Source organism: Anabrus simplex, chromosome 14 (genome assembly GCF_040414725.1).
Source record: "Anabrus simplex isolate iqAnaSimp1 chromosome 14, ASM4041472v1, whole genome shotgun sequence".
Classification (NCBI taxonomy): domain Eukaryota; kingdom Metazoa; phylum Arthropoda; class Insecta; order Orthoptera; family Tettigoniidae; genus Anabrus; species Anabrus simplex.
The window spans coordinates 8,169,683-8,183,148 of NC_090278.1; positions in this window are offsets into that span (position 1 = coordinate 8,169,683).

Below are 13,466 nucleotides of genomic sequence, written 5' to 3' on the forward strand. Positions count from 1 at the left end.
TACGGCCGGCCATCGTCTACGAAGCCAGCTAGCATACGTTAATATAACAGCACTCACGAGGTTCGTTCCATCGCATGTTTCGACACAATAACACACCTACAACACACATAAACCGCCACGGAATGTACGAATCAGTCGTTCCGGAGTTAAGTACACGATATCGCACAATGTGTATATACGAGCCATTAAGGAAATAAATATCCGAAACGTGCATTGACAGTACCGGCACAGGTTTCACGACCACGTGGTAATGGCGACTGGAGCTCCCGCGAATCACCGCCCCTCCACCTTCGATCTACATATCGTCAGAGACGTACCAACCTCAGGAACCTAACCACTTGGCGATAGAGGACATGCCGTGACGACGTATGGAACGGCTGCCTGTTTCAACAGCATTGAAGCAGAATGCACGACGTTCACATAATATAATAAGCAGCGTACTCACCTTCTACTCCTAACAGCACTACTTACCTGTTGATTGGCGACGAACGGACATCATATGATTATTGTTTCCCGAATAGTTTTAGGCCCACATCTCACCTCTACAAGGACTTCCAAGTAGGATTTGCATTATTTCCACTTCCTTATACTGTTATATACGTTGGGCTAGGGAATGTATAGCCGTTTTACTTAAAGTAAATGTATATAATAGGTATGCATTCCCGAATAGTTGTACCTAAACTATTCACACGTTGTATACGCCATGATTATGCATTTTCTGCCATATTCCTTCATGTACCATGGATATGTACATATTTCGATGCACCCACACACATCGGGACAGCTGGTGTTACGCCCCCTTCGTTACGCGCGGAGGGGTTGGCGGCCCTGTGTGACGTCACAGCTCCCGTCGCCATTACCAGGTGTACCACATGAGTTATCTATAGAGGAACAGGGGGGCGTGACGTCATAATTATGACGTCACGATCATTTTTCTTGTCCACGGTGAAATGCTAAATAATTAAATTGGCGGCGCATGCGCAGTAGCAAAAATTCGGACTTAGTTTTCGGATATTAATTCCCTGTCTCTCTCTTACACCCTGTGACGTCAGGTATGACGTCATCACCCTTCCGTCACCAAGTAAACCAGCACTGCCTGCTCGATCTGCATCCGATGGCTGCAACGAGCTAGCTCGTTGGATGGCTGCTTATACTGCCTGCTCATTAAAACATTTTAAAATGGCACTAAATTAAACACTCAGTTTACAAATACCCACAGCAGGTGGCAGCATCAACCGGTTCCTGAACTGTCGGAATGAAATACCGGAAAGTAGGGTAGTACTGTATTTGTTTACAGTGAAAATGGTGTACTACTGCGGGACTTTCTGCAAATCAAAGAAAGGGAAACCAGAATGCCGTGGTATTTCATTCCATGACACGGGCTTTTTCAGGAGATCCAGTTGAAGCCATGTTTAGTTCTATAAGAATGGGAGGAGGGTGCAATGACATGACTGACTCCCGGGCTACTCAGAATTCCATAAAGAGAATTCTGAAATCCGGTATTTGAATGTCCACCGATGGTGCTAACGTTATCCACAAGCAAAATTCAACATTTTCTGCCGCAGTACCCTCTCCCGGACTTGATGAAACAGAACCAGTGATGCCCGCTGAGTATGTACTTGATTTACTGGATGATGTTCGTGAGCCCCCTGATCAGTGTGTGTCACTTTGGAAACTGCTTCCCATGTATTAGTATGTGGTTATTTAGTGCGTGTAATCGAAGAAAAAACAATGCAGCACGTGATTGAGTAACATTTCCACCTCAGTAAATGCATCTCCATTGATGAACTTAATCAGACAGTCGGATAGAGGAGACCTAGCAACAATTTATTGGCCTAATTATGGGGCTACAGAAATTTGTTGAGGCGGTTCTACTGTACTGCAAGAAATCTGCAAGTCTGCTCCAGGCTATAAAAAACTATGTTCTACCCCCTTTATGCCACTGTAAGATTTTAAAGTGTTTTAGTAACAATAAGCACCAGGAACTTCTGTCAGAAACTGTGGTGGCCAAATTCGTGAAACCTCTACTGAGTAATGTAGGGAAGTTCCATACAGACAAAGTTTCCAGGTTTTCTAGTTCGTCGAAATCTCTTTCTCGAGAAGTCCTGAAGCTATCACTCTCTAGAGCACCACTTTATGCGTACAATTCTTTAATTTTTCTGTTACTTTCAGATTTTAAATTTTGCTTGTATGCTTACCTAGCTGTATTCACGCGATAATTGGGTACGTCTGGTGCTGCGATCTAGCGGCAGATTGTTTGTAAGTCGTGTTACACGTTTGAATATGGAATGAGCAGGCAGTATAAGCAGCCATCGGATGCAGATCGAGCAGGCAGTGCTTTGAAGTAAACATGGTCGCCATGTGCTCTACCAGTCTTATATAGTGTCTTTTTTTTTTTTTTTTTGCTAGGGGCTTTACGTCGCACCGACACAGATAGGTCTTATGGCGACGATGGGATAGGAACGGCCTAGGAGTTGGAAGGAAGCGGCCGTGGCCTTAATTAAGGTACAGCCCCAGCATTTGCCTGGTATGAAAATGGGAAACCACGGAAAACCATTTTCAGGGCTGCCGATAGTGGGATTCGAACCTACTATCTCCCGGATGCAAGCTCACAGCCGCGCGCCTCTACACGCACGGCCAACTCGCCCGGTATATATATATATAGTGTCTTCTTCAGTGTTCTATATGGCAGGTAATAATATAAAAAAAACCTAGTATTTTCGCACCTCTACTCCTTCCTTGTACCCTAATGGACATATTTAACAGCATATATCGGCGCCTACGAGTGAACTGGCGATAGCCGGCTTGTGTACCGTAACCCTTAAGGACTTTTATAAATTCCTGGGTTCGAAATCTTCAGAAGTTTCCGTTTATTCCGTATATTATCATATGTAGAATTCTTGTTGTATCAGTGTTGTTATGAAGATTCTCCTGTATCACGTCATTACCCCACAACAGCTATATCCGGTATTTACTCGTGGTGATTTGGTTAGGCTGCCTCTCTTTCGTAAGAATTTTCGTAATTTATTGGTGTGTAAAAGATCTTCAGGGGCGAGTGGCGGTGAGATTGCATGGGTTCGAATCCCAGGATAGGCAGCCCTGAAAATAGTTTCCATGGTTTTCCCATTTTATCATTAACTAACTTTAATTAATACCGCTGTATTCATAATCATATCCCTTTCCCTTGGACTTCTTAGTGCAACAGTAAACCAGTAGCAGGAATGGAAGAAAAATCTTCAGGAATGTAACATGGGGCTACTTGGAACACTTTTCTGATTTAAACACTTGCCATTTTCATAAAAATGTTATTTGTGTTAAAGTAACTTTTTGAAAACGTGGGTTTACAGTTATACTTTCTAAACGTGAGATAGTATCATTTCTACAGTTATACAGAAATGGAGAAATTTGAATTTAATGGGTGTCCCAAGTTATACCCCAAGTTGGGGTTTCTTGGGACACTGATTTTAAACACCTGATATTCTCAAGTTAGCCCATTGTAGGATAACTAGGGACACTTCAAATACATGAAATGAAATGGCGTATGGCTTTTAGTGCCGGGAGTGTCCGAGGACATGTTCGGCTCGCCAGATGCAGGTCTTTGGATTTGACACCCGTAGGTGACCTGCGCGTCGTGATGAGGATGAAATGATGATGAAGACGACACATACACCCAGCCCCCGTGCCAGCGAAATTAACCAATTAAGGTTAAAATTCCCGACCCTGCCGGGAATCGAACCCGAGACCCCTGTGACCAAAGGCCAGCACGCTAACCGTTTAGCCATGGAGCCGGACTTCAAATATATAAATAGATCATATAAGTGAAAAATTCGTAACATCATTTATTTATAATGATATATTTTACTATAATTGAACATATTTGATACTAGACACAGACCCTACCATAAACTTAGTTTTTAATTTCAAAGGGGAATGTAAATTTGCCCCTCCTCACATTGACTGACTGCAGACTAGTTAAAATGACATTTACATCAATATCCATAATATCAACAATTGGAAAAATATACACATTTCCGAAAGATTTTGAACTTTTTCTTAGAAATTTCACTGTCACTTTATCGTTATCAACATCGAATTGTGTGATCTGTCTGTAATATTGTTTCATCACGTCTTTCTTTGTGTTCTCGTTAAAAATCAAGTTCACAAGCACAAATTCACCGACAGAAAGTTTATGTATGTTCACTCCTAAGTTTTCTGGTACCGGTACGGATGTTTCCTCATCATAGTCACTTAGGTCAAGATCAGAGGCTGAGTAGTGGACAGAATAAGAGTCTGTATCATCACTAGATGTCTCATCAAATTTCCTTTTACGCCTATTTCTTTTTCTTTGTTGCAGCATTGGTGCATCACCTTCTGGTATTTCTGGAGCATTAGGGCTCACTGAAAGATATTCTACCAGTTTTCCTCTTCCTGGTGGAACATGTAACTTTTTCCTTTTCAACTTCTTCAAAGGCTCAGTTTCTCTTTTCTTGTATTCCTCCAAATACGTTTCAAAGGTAAGGGCCCATTCACTGCTAGAATTATCAGTAGATGTAGATGTTGATGGTCCTTGATTAATAGATCGTGTCCTTTTGTGGGGAAGCCTTTTCAGCACTTGTTCTCTGTTAACAGGGGCAATTCCTGATGCTTTAAATCCACTCTGGATGTCTTTGCATATTGCGTCAGTTCCCATTTCCTCTATCGTTTGCCTCAGGAGACGTGTAAATTGGTCTTGTTTTTCCACTGTGTTAGCACTTGACGCGATTTGATTTTTAATGGTCGGAAAAAAGTGGCATCCAATGGTTGAGTGAATCCAGTGCTGTTGGGGGGCAGAAGAACAAACTTAATGTTGTTGCTCTTACACTCGTTTATAATCCAAGGTGATATGTGACTTGCCAGGTTATCACCAATCATCACTTTGACATCATTTTTGTTAAATCTTCGAAAATATGGCAAGGCAATTGTTCTGAACCAATCTTCAAATATTTCGATAGTAAACCATCCACTTTTTGATCGATTGTACACTGTTCCCATAAGACCTCCCTCTGTCCATGTGTTGTACAGGTGCTCAGCCTTATACGTAATATAGGGAGGCAGTAAAGTGCCATCAGCGGCAGCAGTAAACATGACGGAGGTACTTGATTTGGTTGAATCAATAATTCTCTCAGGATGACGGCTACCTCTTCTAACAACAATTCTGTGTTTTCCAGGGTCATCTGTCATGTTAGTTTCATCATAGTTGATTATTTGTTTGGGCGGTACACCATCTAACGTCACACTCAATTCATCAAAGTGCTGATTAATAATGATATCATCTACACTGGCTCGACTCCTCTTTATATTTTGGCACATTTTGTTTGAGAGTTCCTTTTTGTATCTTCCTAGGAAAGACCGCACAAAATCCACAGCAGGTAAATTGTCTTTAAACCTTTTCTCACTTTTACCCAACCTGTCAAGGTATGATTTGACAATAAGTCGAATATCATACACTGTTAGTGGAAATCCCCAGTCACCGGCCAAGATCAAACATTGCACGAGCTCTTCTTGGTCTTCCACTGAAAGTACGTATGGCCTCCCAACTTTTCCCATTAAGTTTCCTATTCAAGGTGGACTTCGATACCCCAAATTCTTCAGCTGCTTTATGGAGAGATGTCCCTTTCTTCACGGCGTCAACTGCTTTTTCTAGCTGTTTTGCAGAATAGTCCTTATATGTACGTGTGCCACACACTCGTTTATAATCACGTACCATATTTGAAGATGAAAGAAGAAGAAACAAAATTAAACATTCTGATACATAACGTGAAGTTTAAATGATGTGAAGCTTAGATAATGCGCAGTTTAGATAGTATGCTAACTGTCCCAACTTCTACACTGTCGGGAAATTTTGTTCTCTACTAAATTACAGTTGGCAATATGATCTTTTCACTGTTACAGGTTGTTTAGAACAGTATGAGGTTTTGCATGAAGGCGCGATCACTTATTCAGCCTTAATAGGTTCTTGTGTGGAGACAAAGTTATTTCATACAGATATTTTTAGATAAATATGTAAAAAAATTAAAACGTGTATTGCAAACTTACCTTCAAGTCACAGAAGATATGAATTTTCTCACAGTAACAGTCACTTATGGTACACACATCCGTATACTTACAAGAAGGCGAACTAAAACAGTGTTGCCAATAAGGAGAACTAAAACGTGAGATGCTGTAATGTCCCAAGTTACCCCACCGTCCCAAGTAGCCCCATGTTACGCGGTAGATTCTGGCTCTGGAAACTGTAAAAGGCAGTTACTTGAAAGTAAAACCAATAATATATTAATAGAATAACCTGTGATGGCCAGAACTGGTAAACACGGCACACTTCAGTACTGAAATATACAAAATACAATTGATCATAGTTTCCTGAATAGATATGAGTTTACATAGAAATCTGTTCCCTGGCAATGCGTAAGAGTCGAATCATTTGGCCACAGGTACGAAGCTTGTATTACCTGTAGGAGTAATTGCAGTATTCATTGTTAGTGCAGTATGTTTAATTTTATAATAAAAATCACAAAATGACTAACGGACACTGCTATTGGCTGAAATTAATTTTGTAAGGCACCACTCGATGTATTCAAAACAGAGTTTTGCACCAGCTGGGGAACAATTAAAACTGCTAAATATTTAAACCAATTGTTTGACATGGATCTCCCTTCAAGGGGCGCTCTGGTAAGCACCAATATAAATGGTCCAAGTTTCTGACTTTATCCCTTCATATCCAATAACGGTCCATTTATATTGGTATTATAAATTTACTCATTCAGGACAAATATTTTTGTTCCCTATGGGAATCAACATCTATATCATCTGGGAAACACCACTCAGTTGTGCCATTAGACATGACATGCACCACTTAAGTAATGTTTGGTGGCTTTTTTCAATGATATGAGCTGATGGCAGTATTGTATAAATTTTTGTCTTTAGTTCAGCAGATTCTTCTTCCTAATTTTTAATTCCAGTCTTCTGGGTTGAAATGTGAATCAAGAACCTCCTCAGTTTTTTCCCTCTCCTCCACTCCCTTCCTTCTTTGAATATTTTTTCTACATTTACTCCTCTCTTCTCTGTCCTCTCCTTCAACGATACCATTCACCTCTTTCTGGGCATTCCCCAATGTCTTTATCCTATGATTTTCTCTCTTAAGTACTGACTTTGAAACTCTATCCTCTTCCATTCTCATCATGTGTCCATACCATTTCAGCTTACTGGACTCTATCTTGCCTTTCAGTTCAGGGAATCCAATTCTGTCCCTTATGTCTGTGTTTCTGATTTTATCCCTTCATTTCTTTCCTATTATTCCTCTAATGAATTTTACCCTGGCGTCTGGGATTCTGCTTTCTTCATGTTTTGTTCTTGTCCATGTGCCTGCTGCATGTAATTCCCTATGGGAATCAACATTTATATCACCTGCCGCATATGTCAAAATTGGAGTGTAATACACTGGGTGCAAAATTTTCTTGCATTCCTTTGGAACAACCCAGTTACGGACTATACATCTCATACATTGGTGAAACGCATTGGCTTGTTCAATTCTCTTTCCAATTTCTTAATTTATTTTTCCCATCTTCTGCAGTTATTCTGTCCGAATACTTGAAGCTTTCCACAACTTCTATTGGTCTTTCATTTCCTTCAAAATTCCCACTTCCTTCTCTTTTACCTCTCATCAGCACTACTATCGTATACTTTTCTACGCTTATTTTCATTCCACATTCCTCCATATCCTGATTCCGTACAGTATCTTGTTCTTGTACTTCCATTTCACCTTCTCCCCATACTACCATGTCATCTGCAAACAGTAAGGCCTTTACCTCCTTGGTTCCCATTTTTTGTTGTATACTATTTTGGATTTCATCCATGACTGTAATGAAGAGTGGAGGGGATAATACACATCCTTGTTGAAGCCCTGTTTCTTCTTTGAACCAATTTGTTTGTCCTGTTGTAATCTTTACATTAATTACTCACTTTCTGTTCATGGCTTTTATAATAGGTTCTTCTCTCCCTGCCTTCTTTTTCATCAATGCATCCGTGACCAGTAGCCATGGTACACTGACATATGCCTTCTCAGTATCAGTAAATATCACTGAATCCTGCCTAAACTCCCATCCTTTCTCCATCATTTTCTTTAGGTTCAACAGATTGAAAAACATAGAAATTATGTTTGCACTGAGTTTGGAGTATGGCACCATATGGAAGTAAAACATGGATAATAACTGGTGCCGAGAAAAACAGAGTTCAAACCTTTGAAATGCCATGTTATCGGAAGTTGTTAAAGATCAGAGGATAGAACATGTCTCAAATAAAGAGATAGTGAATCAGCTTGATGAGAGGAGAATGGCTTGAGAGAATTTGATCCTAAGAAGAAAGTTTTGATAGAACAAATCTCAAGGCACTATGAACTTGCTCACTTAGGGCCAGTTGTACGAACAAGGAATAAAGCTGGGATAACTCTTATTCCAGCGTTAGCGCCAGAAACCAGTTGTACTACGACTGGATAAGTTGTATTCCAAGTATAACCTCGGAAAACGTTATACGGGCGTGAGACTGAGGGATAGTGCATTATTCCGAGAATAAACATGGCGGATATGGTAATAGAGTCTGATAGTGACGATGAAATCCTTCGTGATTTATTTTTAAGAACAAGGAAGAAGCGGAATGAGAGACCTCGTCCAGATTTATTTAATAAATTTGACGATAATGAGTTTTTCATCAGATTTCGCTTGTTGAAAGAGACTGTTTTGCGTCTTCTGGATATGATCAACGATCGCTTGGAGCATATGACTGACAGGTAGGTTAGCCTAATATTATTTTTAATTGATATGAATTAATCTGGTGTGTCTAAATTGTAGTGTAGCAACGCTTAATCATCAAATATAGAACTAGGTTTATTACTGTTGTTGGAAGTAGGTGTATTTTAAGTTTAATAAGTTACTTTTTGGAATTGACGAATTGTATATCACTAGAAATTTGTAGTCATGTGCTCATATAGAAAACTAGTAATTCTTCGCTACAGTAGTTCCATAGGATTTCTTGATTTGTGAGCCTGTAATTGTTCTATAGTTTTTAATGTTGTATGGAACAAGAAAACATTTGTGAGGATTTAAGAGGTTTTCGTAATGTTGAGTAAACTGTTGGAATTCGCACCGTGTATTTGTGTGTTCTTCTGCTATGTTTGAGTTTACTTATAGTTTTCCTACATTTTTATTACCGCATTTGGAATGTATGGTAATGCCTTAAATTCTACAGAAGTTTAACAAGAGTAGGGTTAAAATAGAATGCGGTTAGGCCAGTTTTACGAAAATTTATGAACAATTACAGAGTATAAAAAGGTGTTTCTAATTAATGTTCCATAGTAGGCCTATCACATTAGCATCTCTTGAAGAAAAACAAAATAACTGTAGGCTATATGAAATTGCTGGCATTTAAAAAATCAGTTCTTAATATCACAGTACAAACAATGTGGTACCGTACAATTACCATTATATTGTTTAAAAAGGAATTTGCTTCCACATGTTTACTTCATTCGAAAAATGTAATTATTAATCACTATAGGCCTATATGAAAGAAAGAGCACTGCAGATAGAAGGCATCAGGCTATAGTTTTCTATTTCATTGTTCTAGTCTTGAAAATATTTCGAAAAAATTTCATGTCTATGATATGTTAGTACCTACTGTACACAATGGAACATATAAATAATATTCTTCATAACTCAGCTTAGAAAAGTGTTCATTATGCTGGCGTGACCTAATGTTTAGTGTTAAGTATATCTGTGGGTATGGGCTAGATCAAATTTGTTACTATTATTGGTCTGTCTCGACCTTAGATTTGACCATATTAAAGAGGCTGAGGTATGAGCGATGCTAGTAATGCCATTCCTTGTGCAGCCAGTCCCTGTTATGAATGGTGGAAAAATGTCTCTCATAGGGTTGGTTGGTGCATGCATTTCAGTGGGCTTGGTTAACTGATATGTAATATCAACTTCTGGCTCAGTTAGGTTAGAACAACAGTTGAATAGTTACACTATAAGTAAAGTAAAATAAAGCAATAATAATAGCGTCTCCTTTTCAGGAATCATTCCATCTCCCCAATGAACCAGCTGCTGCTAACACTAAGATATTTTGCTTGTGGAAATTTTGTTATATGTGCAGCAGACTTCTGCAGCATTGACAAAGGAACTGCAAGCAGAATCATCCACAAAGTTGCAGAGTCACTTGCTCGTCTAGCACCAAGATTCATAAAATTTCCAGACACACGGATGGAAATTGCTTGCATACAACAAGACTTTTTTTAAATAGCTGCTTTTCCTCGAGTGACAGGAGCAATAGATTGCACACACATAAAAATCAGATCTCCAGGAGGAGAAAATGCAGAGGAATATAGGGGAAGGAAGGGTTTCTTTTCCTATAACGTGCAGACTGTGAGCAGTGCAGACTTAAAAATTATTGACGTAGTTGTAAGGTGGCCAGGTGCTGTACACGATCAAACAATTTTTAATAATTCTGCGCTCAGAGCTCGATTTGAACATGGTCAAATGGGGAATCATGTCCTTCTAGGTGATTCAGGGTATGCTGCAACACCCTACCTTTTAACCCCCATTACACATCCAAGGACACCTGCAGAAAATCTGTACAATGAGTCACAGATAAGAACAAGGAATGTAGTTGAGAGGACATATGGGGTGTGGAAGAGGCGTTTTTCAGTACTGGTAAGTGGAATTAGATTGAAGACTGAAAGGGTGGAAGCAGTAATTGTGGCAAGTGCTGTGCTTCATAATTTAGCAGTCGAAATGAATGAGGACTTACCTGAAATAGACCCTCAGCTACAGGAAGCTATCAATGCTGCAATTGACGATGAGAGAGGAGCAGTGGCAAATGAGGATGTGGGATATGGTGCTGTTAGGGATAACTTTGTGGATTACTTTGGATCTAAGCTTTAGGTTTTCAATCAGAACTGTATGAAACAACTTTTCTTCATATTTAAATCTTTAATTTTTTCAGAATTTTAAGGGTCTCCTCCTTAATTTTTATATCCAGTTTTAAGCATCTTTTCTTTATAAGAAAGAGAGCTTCTTCTCTTTCATCTCTTTTCTCCACTTCTCGCAATTGTTTCTCCAGTAGCCTCTTCTGCAGCTCAGCTACTTCAGTCTTCGCTATGACCCATGGTTCAATTTTCTTCCCCGTTGCAGACAGTGGTAAGTTTGTCTTTCTAAATATTGGCCTACACCGACTAAGTAGAGAACGTTCCACCTCCGCCTCTCTTGTGTTGGTACCCGAAGTACCTGCAACTATAAAAGCAAACTTATATTTTCGTACTAATTGTTAGTATGGAAAAGGAACTTTTTTTGTCGTAATAGGTATATACCATCATGATTTTCCATCTGCAATGGCAGAGTAGGACTACTTGATTGGTCTGTTGAATAAGAGAAATGAAGCCTATTATAATATTGTATCACTTATTATTTTCACTTGCCTGCCAGCAGAATGTAATTGCAGTGGGAAACAAATTGACAAGATTATCTACAGTTAATGATTTAATTTAATTAATGTTAATAGCTGGGCTGTTTGCATAATCTATCACTAAAAGAGGTATTTTTTTTAATGTAAGGTATATAGTTTGTGTAGTGTGAGACAGTTCACTGAATGCACACTTGCTCAAAACATGAACAAGTGCACGGTATTGAGCCTTGTGGTGATTTCTCTACCTGGCACACTAGCAAAGTCAACAGTAACTTAGAAGACAAAATACTGTGTAGTCGACATACTTTGTCCTTGTGGCAGCCTCCGCATGGGGAAGTTGTAATAATAATAATAATAATAATAATAATAATAATAATAATAATAATAATAATAATAATAAAGTTTGTTGTGGGTACTCACAAAGTTTGTATTTAAAGGGGAGAGAAATTTAATTTTGATCATAATTAAATTAAGAGTCCGCCTCTGTGGTGTAGTGGTTAGTGTGATTAGCTGCCATCTCCGGAAGTCCGGGTTCGATTCCCGGCTTTGCCATTATATTTGAAAACTGGTATGAGGATTCAGCCTCAGGAAGTCACCTAAGTAGAAGGGGGTTTGATTGCCTCCTCAGTCATCATCGAAGTGGTCTCCCCACTTCTCTTTCAGGATATTGCTGGGATGGTACCTAACTTACGGCCACTTCCTTTCCTCTTCCTTCCTTGTCTACCCCTTCCAATCTTTCCATTCCCCCACAAGGCCCCTGTTCAGCATCACGGGTTAGGTACAGGACCTCATCCCTAGTTATAACCTCAACACAAAATCTCACGCTCCAGGACAGTGCCCCAGAGGCGGCAGAGGTGGCATCCCTCACTGAGAGTCCGAGGGGGCGAAACCAACCCTGGAAGTTAAACGGATAATGATGAAATAATTAAATTAAAGCCCACTTTCATGAACAGTTGCTAAAAGAAGGCTAACTACCATGAGTTGTTTAACACAGCGTTAAGGTTCTTGCGTTTCCTCAATCTTTCCCCGGAAGATGTCAGCTAGCATGATGTTAACTTTCACGAGAGTTACAAACAATGCAAATCTTTAATACAGCTGTAGAACATGGTGCATGAAGTCAACATAAAGACGTTGACCAACATTTGATTCACAGTCCCAAGCTAAGAACGAGAAATTGCCTCTTGCAGACCTTTATAATCGTCCCCACAGAGGTCTGTGTGTGTGTTATGTTTTTATTTATAACGGTTTTGAGGTCTCATTTTATGATGTAAGTAGCACAGAGTTAAACACTTTTTATTAAAGGGTATCCATGATCTCGTAACAAGACCACTTCATTAATTGTCCCCACTTCAAACCGTGCTCCGACATGGGAGTTAAATATTGTACGATCATGTTCAGAACCTGGCCATCTAGCAACTACATCCCTGATTTGAAGGTTAGGATCACTAATCACTTGAACATTAATAAGAAAGTATCCCTTCTGAATGCAGTATATTGCAGCTGTATTGTCTCCAAATGATTGGATTCTCATGTTTGTGTGGTCTATTTTTAGTATGTCACAGTTTGTCTGTTAGTAGAATTTTTTGATTAATATTTAAATGTCTGTATTGTTGGTAGTTTGAGAGAGAGAGAGAGAGAGAGAGAGAGAGAGTGTGTGTGTTTGTGTGTTAGTCATGATTCTCACCTTTGAGAACATCAGGGATCGGTACCGAGTCGATCGAGTAGCTGCCAGCATTTAAAGCAGGATGCTTTGGAGTCCTCAGCATTCCTGGTGAATATTTGTTCCAAGTGATTTCTGAAAATAAAAAAATGTGTAAGTCACTAAAATATGAATTATATACAATGTGATAATACATATATTACACCCCTGCATTACATTTATTATTATTATTATTATTATTATTATTATTATTATTATTATTATTATTATTATTATTATTATTATATTTATTCAAAAAATAAATTATTCACATACGAAA